Source organism: Alexandromys fortis, unplaced genomic scaffold (genome assembly GCF_014885135.2).
Source record: "Alexandromys fortis isolate MF-2015 unplaced genomic scaffold, M_Fortis_MF-2015_v1.1 scaffold_50, whole genome shotgun sequence".
NCBI classification, from domain to species: Eukaryota; Metazoa; Chordata; class Mammalia; order Rodentia; family Cricetidae; genus Alexandromys; species Alexandromys fortis.
In genome coordinates, this window is record NW_026067932.1 from 9,799,676 (window position 1) to 9,810,953 (window position 11,278).

At 45.6% G+C, this 11,278-nt stretch overlaps 1 long non-coding RNA gene across 10 annotated transcripts in view; it reads right to left on the minus strand.

Moving 5' to 3' along the window:
* Window positions 1–2,037: 2,037 nt before the first annotated feature.
* Window positions 2,038–11,278, minus strand: part of LOC126503761 (uncharacterized) — a 59,195-nt gene continuing 49,954 nt past the window's right edge. For 7 of the 10 annotated variants that reach the window (XR_007592388.1, XR_007592382.1, XR_007592381.1 and 4 more), the window contains 2 exons: window positions 7,987–8,126; window positions 2,038–7,195 (listed from right to left, as the gene is read on the minus strand). This is a non-coding gene — a long non-coding RNA (uncharacterized lncRNA). The remainder of the gene's footprint in view (window positions 7,196–7,986; window positions 8,127–11,278) is intronic. The other 3 variants (XR_007592386.1, XR_007592385.1, XR_007592383.1) reach the window with 3 other exon arrangements.

Consider the following 11,278-nt stretch of genomic DNA (forward strand, 5'->3'; position numbering starts at 1 on the left):
ATGCAGGTGGATCTCTGTGAGTTTGATCCAGCCTGGTCTACAAGAGCTAGTTCCAGGACAGCTAGGACTGCTACACACAGAAACACTGTCTCGAAAAAACAAACTAAACAAAACAAAACAAAACAAAACAGAAAAGAGCCGACCTTGGCTCCAAGCCACGTGAAAGGAAGGGTCATGGGAAGCAGGTCGGAGAGGGCGAAGGAGCAGTGGTGGGGCACCTGGGAGTGGCTGGAGCCCAGAAAGCTTGCTGTGCTTGATACTTGAAGAGGGAGCTGGAAACAGGAAGCCGTTCTCAGAGAAAGGTTGGTGGCCACCTGCCAACACCATCCTCATGAGGCTCCATACATCACATGACTGAGTCGAGGGTTAAATTTGTAGCAGCCGCTGGTGGGTACAGGAGTTACCTCTGGAACGTTGCAGAAGGGGTGGCCACAGCATGGGGTGACCACGTGTTTGTAATGGATTCATCTGAACAAGCTGGAAACAGGGACGGATATTGATATGTATTTGTGACATAGAGTTGGTGACACTCAGAGTGTGCATGCAGGGAACGAACATGCTGGCATTCGGAAATGCTGATTTCAGACGCGTAGCTTAGATGGGGAGCCGGCATGTCAGTGATGGGCAAGGGGCATCTTAGAAAAGATGACCTTAGATGCCAAGGCCAGGGAACGAGAGAAGAAACAGGAAGAATCCACGCGGGAGACCTTGTGAGGGCTGGCAGGAAATGACAGGAAATGGTTTTTATTTTAATATATTCAGTAGATTGTTTTATTTTTATTCCCTTACTTTATTTTATTTCCTTTTTACTTAAAATAGATTCTTTTCTTATATAATATATCCTGATTACTGTTTCCCTTCCCTCTACTCCTCCCCACCCCCTCCCCTCCAGATCCACTCCCTTCTCTCTCGTTGGAAAAGAACAGGCTTCTAGGGGATGACAACCAAACACAACAAAATAAAATACAAGATGTAGCGAAAAGCTTCTTATCAAAGTTGGACAAGGCAAACCCACGGAAGGAAAAGAGCTGAAGAGAAGGTGCAAGAATCAGAGATCCCACTTGCTAATACACTCAGAAGTTCATAAAAATACTAAACTGAACACACACACACACACACACATACACACAAACACACGCATACACACACATGCATATACACACATATACACATAAACACACAAACATACACATATACATACACACATACACACGCAAATACACACACCTCACATTTATGTAGAGGACCTGTGTAGACTTGTGCAGGCCCTGTATATATGACCTTGGCTCAGTTGGTTGAATAAAGAAACTGCCTTGGCCTTTTGATAGAGCAGCACTTAGGTAGGCAGAGTAGACAGAACTGAATGCTGGGAAGAAGGGCGGATGGAGAGCTGCCATAGAGCCACCAGAGACAGAAATGCCAAATCTTTCCAGGTAGGCCACTGCCACGTGGTAATATACAGATTAACAGAAATGGGTTAAATCAAGATGTGAGAGTTAGCCAATAAGAGACTAGAGATAATGGGCCAGGCAGTGATTTAATGAATACAATTTCTGTGTGATTATTTCGGGTGTATTTCGGGTGTAAGCTAGCCAGGACAACAAGCAGTCTACCACTCCTGTAACACCCTTTCACTCTTTCTGCCTCTTCCACCTGGGTTCCCTGAACTCTAAGGGGAAGGATTCAATGAAAGCCTCCCATTTAGAGCCAAGTGTTTCATGGTCTTTTTCTCTCTGCTGGGGGGGGTGGGGGGCGGGGGAGAGTCCTTGTATTTGTTCCCATCTGCCACAAGGGGAAGCGTCTCTGATGATGGCAGATCAAATCACTGGTCTATGAGTATAGCAGAATAAAGAAGTCTTTTTTATCACTCTTTTTTTTTTTTTTTTAAGACCAGCAGTATTTGGTTTTTATCCTAAGTCTCTGGACTATCCAGTTGGGTTCTTGGCCACCCAAGCAGTGTTGGGTATGGGTTCCATCTTTGGAGTAGGCCATATTTGGAGTAGGTCAAATTAGACATGAGATGGTGACCCCACCAGCTTTGTGCCACCATTGCCCTAGCATATTTTGTAAGAAGGACAGAATTGTAGATCAAAGGCTTTGTGGCTGGGTTGGTATGTACACTTCCCTTTGGGTAGCCCGCAGAGGACCTTGCCATACCAAAGACATTGGGATGTAGGGGTGAAGGCTCTCTGTAGGCACCACCTTGGCCTCTCTAGCTTCAGTGAATTGCGTGGGTGTTGTCTTCAGCAATGGGGGCCTTGCTGTCAGTTTGTGGAGGGCAACCTATTATCCTGGTAACAGACTGAGTTGTTTGGGGATGTCTATGGGATGTCCGTTGTTAAAAATAAACCATTTTATTTATGGCCAACTATTTAAGATCTTTCGTTTCCTTTTAAGGTAAAGCCTGCTGCCCTTTCTTCTGATTTAGTATTGAGAATAGATGTACACAATGAGATCCATGCTCATAGTCTTCGTTATAGGTACTTCATCCTCATCCCTGTGAGGGCCGTGTGCTAATTAAATTTCCCTTACTGGGACAAAATACCTGAAACGATCAACTTAAAGGGCAGAGATTCATTTTGACTCATGGTTTTGGAGGCTTCCGTCCATGGTCAGTTGGCTCTGTTGCTGTAGACTATGGTGCTCTAGTTTATCATGATTGTACGACAGAGAAGGCCTGTCAGACATCTGTCAGCCTCATCATAGACAGGAAGGGGAACAAGAGATGAGACGGGACTGGGATCCAATGTTCCTGTAAGGTCACCTTCCCAATAACCTAACCCCCTTCTGCCAGGCCTTGTGTCTGAAGGTTGTGTCACCTCCCCCAAATAATACAAGCTGGAGCCCCAGCCACGAGTCTTTGGAAGACATGTATGTAAACCATAGCGTGTGTCCACGAATCAACACAGAGTGATGGACGGTGGAGTTCTTGAGTTGTGGTCTAAAAAGCACAACACATGCACGGGACCAGAGCGAGTGGATAGTGGTGCGAGGTCCATGAGATTTAGAGGCACAGTGATGAAGATGTTTGGGTTAAGGCTTCACCCCAGCCCCTGGCATCCATATATCCAGAGTCTGAAACATTTGGGTAGAAGGTTCCATCCCAAGCCCCTCCCCTAGGGGTTGCCTCAGTCCAGACTCCAACTGAGAGAAGGCCTGCCAAATGATGACACCTCCCCAGAGATGCTCAAGGCAGCTCCTACAGGGTATTTAAACTGCCCCCTCTGGGGGCTGGAAAGCCATCCAGGGGCATTGGTATCCATTAAACCTGGGCTTTTTCTAATTTGGTTTAATTTGGTCTGATTCGGATTATTATGTTGGCGGAGGGGCTTGTGAGGTACAGAAACTTTTCAGAAGAGACACACCCCACCTTAAGAGGAGATGTGATTCCTGCCCTTCCCAACTGCCAAATATCTGTATAGGAAAGCTTCACACAGCGTGTACCTGAAACTGTTAATAGTTATGACCTACTTCTGGGTTGTGGGGCTGGGAATGGGAAGAATTTAATGTTCCGTCATAGGCATTTCCGGGTTGTCTGAACTTTAGGCAAGACTAATAGTGTACTTAGAAATTAAAGAGATTAAATGTGGCTCAAACTTTAATGGGAACTGGGATTTAATAGAGACAGAAAGTAGAATGGTAATAGTCAGGTATGGCTGAGGGGGTGAAGGGACTTTTCTGTTTGTTTTTGTTTTTCAAGAAATGGTTTATCTGTGTAGCCTTGGCTGTCCTGGAACAAACTGTGTAGACAAGACTGACCTTGGACTCAGAGATCTGTTGTGTGATTTTTTTCTTCTCTTTTGGATTTCTTGGGAGGGGGAGTCACCACCAAGCTCCCAAATAAATCACACACAGAGGCTTATTCTTAGTTATGAATGCCTGGCCTTAGGTTGGCTTGTTTCTTGCCAGATTTTCTTAAATTATCCCGATTACCTTTTGCCTCCGAGCTTTTATCTCTCTCTATTTCTGTATACTCTGTGACTTGCTGGGTGGCTGGCCCCTGATGTCCTCCTCACGTTTTCTCTCCACTCACATTTCTTCTTCTATCTATCCTCTCTGCATGCCAGCCCCGCCCACCCTTGCTCCTGCCTCGCTATTGGCTGTTCATCTCTTTATTAGGACCATCAGGTGTTTTAGACAGGCACAGTAACACAGCTTCACAGTTAACCAACACAGCATAAACAAAAGTAAAACACATGAAAATAATATTCCTCAACAGAGCTCCGGTCCTGCCTCTGCTTCCTGAGCACTGGGATTAAAGGCGTGCGCCACCATGGCACAGCAACTTTTTTTAAACATAATTTTTTAATTAATCATTTGGGAATTTCATATCATGTACCCTAATCCCACTCATTTTCGAGTCCACCCATGTCCACCCCTCACCCCGGTAGCATTCCAAAACCCAAAAGAAAACTAAAAACAAAAACCCCAAAACAGACACCAAAACCACTTCACTCCGTCTCCCCGCCTCTCCATCACCTTTTCATTCATCTTAGTCGCAATGTGAGCTGCAGTGTGTCGTGCAGGATGTCCCTTTGTCCATATGTTTACTTAAAATACAAATGTTCATTGTGTAATGAGTTGTTGGTCTGGTTCGAGGCCTCTGGCTTCTGGTACACCATCAATACCGGACCCTCACAGAGAGATCCTGGCTATGGTTCTGCAGGACCAGTACCTTCACAAAGTCCAGCAGGTCATGGATGAGGAAGATGCTGAGGTGGATTATCTCAAAGCCCAGGGAAGCAGTGGAGCCAGCTCTCCCACTCCGGGGGTGAGGGGCAGGGCCAGCTCATTCTCCCAGGGCCAGTGGTGGTCAGTGCTGGCTCAACATGGCCTTTGAATCTCAACACACATGGTTCCTATGAGCCCCCCTGCCCCGTGGTAGCATACAGACCCCCGCTGCAGCAGGACCCCAGAGCCAGACATGGCCCCCAGCAACAGCCTGGGCACAGAATACCAGGTCCCTGCAGTGCAGACCAACCAGATCAGCGTGGCCCTGGTGGCAGCATGACCCTCAAACGCTAACATGGTCGCAAGTGGCTGAGCACACCCCAAATATCCGCACGGCCCTCGGTGGTAACAGAAGCCATGGGCATCAACCCAGACCCTGGCTGGTGTAGAGCCACAGACCCAGACATGGCTTTCAGCAGCAGCTCAGGCCCAGATGTCACCATGGCCCAGGGGACAGGCCGCTCTGATCAGCGTGGCCCTGGTGGTGACATAGCCCTTGGACACTATCATGGCCACAGGAGGCAGCCCAGACCTTGGGCATCCCTGTGGCCTTTGGTGACAACACAGACCCCAGCTATATAAGACCACATTTTATATAGTATACTATATATGTAGTATATATTATATTTAATATATATCGTATATTATATTTAATATATATAGTATAGTATAGCTTGTCCAGTTTTGGAGGACATTGCTCAATGTGAATATTTAAAATGGTCACGATAAGAAAGGCCAAGATGGTAAATTGTTCCTATATGCATTTTATAATTTTTTTAAGGTGTGGGATTTGTGTACGTGCCTATATATGTGTTCCCGTATGAGTGTTGTTGCCCTTGGAGGCCAGAGAGGGTTTTGGATCTCTTGGAGCTATAGTTACAGGTCACTGTGAGTGGCCTGATATGGGTGCTTGGAACAGCTGGAAACTGAACCCAGGTCCTTTGGAAGAGCACTCTTAACCTCAGAGTCTTCCCTCCAACCCCAGTAAGGGGCTTGCAGATATTTTAAGTGTAAGAATGTGATTCACCATGGGCATTGAGTGGAGAATTATATTTAATGCCCATGTATGGTCAGGCCTTGAGGATTCGTGAGCATTTGAAAAATGTAAATCTGTGTCTCTCGGTATAGGAATGGAGGTCTGTGGCTGTGTCCAGGGTCACTTTCCCGATACTGACTGCCCTTTTAGGAAAGAAATGCCCAATGCTTATTCCTTGTGCTGCCCTCCAACCAAAGCTCGGAAGTCGTTAATCATACAAACTTGTATTCTTATGGTTATGAATAACCTAGTAGATTGATTTCTGAGCGAAGAGTAGAATCAGCCATAAGGAAGTGATTTTAAAATACTAAAGACATCAAATGATTTGAACTCTTCCAGTAGCTAACCTGGGACGCCCTGCAGGGTCATGTGCCTGCTCTAAGCTTGTAATCAGAAGTCACGGATGGAGCCTGCAAGGGTGGGTGTGGGGTCAGTTCTTGCAGTAAGGATACTGAGTAGAAAAAAAAATACATGCTCCCGTGTACATGTTTGTTTACACCAATCTAAAGGGCAGGATAGAGAAAGGCGCAGAATACGTGATGTCCCAAATTCTCTGGCAATTCCAGGGGGCACCTTAAACAAATCTGCACCCCGAGGTCTTTCTTCTTACTTTCAAGGGTGTTTATTAATAGTAGTCATTACTGAGTAGATGCTATCTATTTTGACCCTAAAATTGATAATTTCATCTGTTTTTAGGGACAAGAGAGTTAGCTGATTTGTGACAGGAAAAATACGGCCGATAAGTGGCACCCATTTAGATAAAACTAATGGTTTTTCAAAGCGTGCACCAGGGACTAGGGAGATGGCTCCCAGGGTAAACTGGTTGCCTGGTAACTGCGAAGCTCGGAGTTTACTCTCCAGAACTCACCTAAAGAAGCCAGGGGCCGTGGTAACGGGTAGTCCTGGCACTGGGGAGGTGGACAGGCACACGGTTGGCAGATTCCAAGACAGTGAGAGACTCCATCTCAAGGAAGCAAGGCGGACAGCTCCTGACGACTGTTCTCTGGCTGTTTTGTGTGGTCACAGTATGGCGGGTGTCTTAGTTAGGGTTTCTATTGCTTCGGTGAAACACCGTGACCGAAAGCAGCTTGGAGAGAAAAGGATATCTTGAGCTTACAGTTCCACATCACAGTCCATCCTGAAAGGAAGTCAGGGCAGGAACTCAAGACAGGACCCTGGAAGCAGGAGCTGCAGCAAACACCGTGGAGAAACATTGCTTCGTTGACTCGCTCCTGCGGCTTGTACAGCCGACTTTCTTATCCCTCCCAGGACCACCTGCCTGGGATGGCACCTCCCGCGGTGGTCCGGGCTTAAGAAAACGCCCGACAGGCTTGTCCACGGGCCAATTTGATGGGGTTATTTCTTTCAGCTGAGGCTCCCTCTTCTCAAACAACAGCATGGAAATCGCCTGCTTTGCGCATGGAAGTCCTGTGGTTCAAGGAATGATCTGGAATCTAACTTTGTATTTACTTAAGATTTAATGGGTCATTTGGGGGAAAATAATGAGAAATCTGAAACCGAGGGCTGGCTGTGGAAACATTTGCTTTCTTACACAAATATTCTTTTCCTCCCCTCCCCCCATTTTATAAATAGCCTGTCCTGTTCCAAAATAGACTTACTATTGCTCTGGTTGGGAAAAACTCCTCCCAAAAGTGTGATTTGCTGAAACAGACCTTTTATTTTTTTATTTATTTTTAATTATTTGAAAAACAAACTATTTAGAAAACTGTTTCAACCAGTATCATTTCCATCTTCTCTGAATGATTATTTGGAGCCGCCACCCCCCCCCCTTTCTGTCCCTTGATTGGCTGCATGGGAATTTGGAGTTTGTGAATGTCTGTTGCCTGAGTTTCAGGGCAGAATGAGACTATTTCCCTTTGAATGCCCTTTAGGGTTCTGAAGAAAAAGGTGGTAATATATATGTGAAAGCCCTCTGCTTACAGACAAGAACAATTACTGAATTAATAACTACCCAAAGACTTGCCTGTTGTTTGAGGCTGAAAATCTTGTAAATTTGTTGTGGATCGTATCATAACTTATGTTTTTAGCAAATAATGTGTATCTCATATCAAGGAATATTTACTGTTTTGAAATTTTGCCAGATTTTGCAAATAGTTGGAAACCCCAGGTACAGTCATCAGGAGTCCAGATGTGGAATTGGCATTGCATGTTTTTATGGTAGGATTTGGAACTGAGAGTCATATTCGGCTTTTACATACCTACTGGATGAAGTTTCCTATGTTTTTCTTTGTGAGCCTCTAGCCATTAAGGGCTGAGCCATCTCTCCAGCCAAGGAAGAAGTTTCCATGCTCCTGTTCCTCTTCATTCTGCTCAAGTTGCTTTTCTCTCTCAAAAAGTGCTGTGTTGAGAATTCAGCATTAAGGGGGAATGGAAGAAAAAAGAAAAAGGTATAAGAACTGGTATCTCAAGGATAATTTAAGGATGGAGAGTTATATCAATTTTTAATAGTGGCAGAGGAATTTGATGTGAAATATTAAACTACAGCCCTTGGTGGGGGCATCCAGTGTCTCCAGCTCCCTGTGTAGCTGATGATGACCTTGAACTTTTGATCCTCTGTTGGAAGATTGGTGTTGACTGGAGAGGTCGCAGTCTCCCCACAGCTGGCAGCTTATCTCAATGGCCTGGGGAGGTGGGGCTCCCTCTCTCCAGCAGAACTTCCTGCCCCTACCTGCCCTTATTTGGGGAAACGTCCCTGGGCCTGGAGGACTTTCAAACCTTATCTGAAAGCTGTCTCTAAACCAGCTGCTGACTTATCTTTAACTTGAGCCCTGCTGTAGATCCCAGCTTGAAGTTTTCTCTGCAGCACATACTAGAAGCCTTATGGGCGGAGTGTGCCTCTTATGCAAATTAGGTGATGCTCAGGCCGCCATCCCCAGCTTTTATATTTCCTTTTCTTCCTGGGATAAAGTGGAGTTGTAACACTGAACAGCTGTCTCCATTGACTCAAGCTGCCTGACCCTGATCACTCTTTTCAGCTCCCTCCGGCCTCCGAGTCTTGTGGACAGAAAAAGCTAGGGCGAGAATGGCCATCCTCCTGCCTCTGCTGCCTAAGTGCTGAGATCACACATGTGCAGTAGTAGCAGGCCCAGTCTTACGCAGAGCTGAAGATTGAACCCAGGTCTTTGTGCAAGCACTCTACCCATGGAACGACACCCTCAGACTTGGGACTATTAAAGAGCATTCTTTAATATGGGGCTGACAGTGCATATTTCACTAAGATATTGCAATGATAAACAATTACGAGTCTCAATGAAAGATTCGATGCTTTGGCTCTTGACCACTAAAATTCAGCCTGTTCAGAAGGCGTTGGAGTATAAACAAACTTCAGTTTACTTTCTTTATGGATCTTTCTACTCAAGGACCTCAAGGATGTGAGACAAAGTATCATGTATCTTAGAAGTGTAGGAGGTGGGTAGAGATACAATGTTCTAGCTGATGTCCCTGGACTTAGGTTTAGGCATTTTTACTCCCTCCCCCTCTTATGTTTCCATTTTCAACTTTCAATTAGTTGTTTTTTTCTGCCGCTCATCATCTCTGATTACTTATTGCACAGACAAGGACTCCCAAGTGCTGGTAGTGCTTGAGGCTTGGTGGGTACTGGGTAATTGGAGAGCTTGCATCTGGAGGGAAGGCTTAATTCTTTTAACTGAGAAGTTAAACGAATAGAATTTATCTCATTTGCTTGGTGCAATGGTCCCTGAACCTGGGTGATCAGCACACTCCCCTGGGTAGCAGGCACTTTCCTACTGTTGCGTTAATTTCAGTAATAAGAGTCGGCTATGCAAGTGAGTAAAAGAATTTACATTGTGCCGAAGGGTGAAGAGCAGAAGGCAAAATTCTCCTCTTTCTGCTTCTTGGGGTACCATTAATATATTCCACGCACTGCCTTCCAAAACCTTTCCTATGGAACTCATCACATGAACTTACACATGCTTCACAGACATGTCTATTCTGCCCATAACTCGTTTAGCCAGGCTACTCGCTGTCTGTCGGGCACGACCATATATGGCACACACAAGTCCTCTGCATGCATATTAGCACACGCCTTTGGCCACAGCATTTGGGACATAGAGGCGGGTCAGCCTGGTCTACATAATGATGACCAGGCCAGTGAGGTGCTGTGGAATAATCCCTTTTTTTTTTTATTTATTAAAGATTTCTGTCTCTTCCCCACCGCCGCCTCCCCTTTCCCTCCCCCTCCCCCGTCAGTGTGTGGATGCACCCCTCGCGGTCCTGAGTTCCTTGCTTGTGCTCTCTCTCCTTCTGCTCCTGATTTGGACCTTGAGATTTCAGTCCGGTGCTCCAATGTGGGTGGAATAATCCTTTTGTGCACTGTGAAGATGTGTTGTTCTCGTGGTTAATAAAAAGCTGATTGGCCCATAGCTAGGCAGAATTTTCAGGGCAGAGAGGATGCTGGGAGGAGGGCAGAGTCTCAAGCCAGACTGGGAGAAGCAACATGGGAAGTTCATGGATGAGGTAGATGAGCTTCAGGGAAACACACAGACTGATAGAAATGGGTTAGTTTAAGTTGTAAGAGCTGGCTGGAGATAAGCCTAAGCTATTGGTCGAGCATTTATAGTTAATAATAAGTCTCTGTGTGGTTACTTGGGGAGTGGCTGGCAGGACAGGGCTGATTGGCCATTTAGGTGGAAAATTCCGCCTACAGTGAGGACTATATAGTAGGACCTTGTCTCAAACTAAAATAAAGGAAATAAACAAACAAAAAGAAACATGTCTTCTTAAATTCAGATAATCGCAGTTTCTCCATCATCAGTTGTAATCATGTCAGACCTCACCCCCGTGAGAAGAAACCTGACATGGGTCAACTTCCAGGAGCAAAGCTTTAGAGTAGCTCAGATTAAGTCCATGCCCAGGCACTCCTATGGCTTTTGGACCTGTGGCTAGGCAGTACATCTTGGCAGAAATGAATGGCAAAGGAAACTGCTCCTCTCAAGGTTGTGTGTGCCTAGGAAACCTGTGCTGAGTGTCAGGGCACTCTCCACGGAAAACGGCAAGACTGTAGAGAGATCTGAACAGTAGAGGTCTATATATCCTACCCCTGAGGTCAAGGGTGCCAGAAGATGCCAAGCAAATACTCAAGAAATGTATCCAGATCACGGAACTAGTGGGACCAGATCATGGAGAGATAGAGATGACTCATAATTTTGGAAAACGAGAAAGGCTAGGGAGAGCGGTACAGACGGGGATCTAATGGAATTTCTTTTCATAATTAGGACAGTATTCACATTTGCAAATGTGAACAGAAACTGGCGCTTCTTGTGGAGGAAGTGAGACCTCTTCATTAGCAAATGAAGTGTCGAAGGCAGTGGTTCTCAAAGCTGTTACCCTTTAACACAGTCCCTCACGTTGTGGTGGTCCCAACCATAAAATTATATTTGTTGCTACTTCATAACTGTGATTTTGATACTGTTAAGAACCATAATGTAAATATCTGTATCTTCCGATAGTCTTAGGTGACCGCTGTTAAAG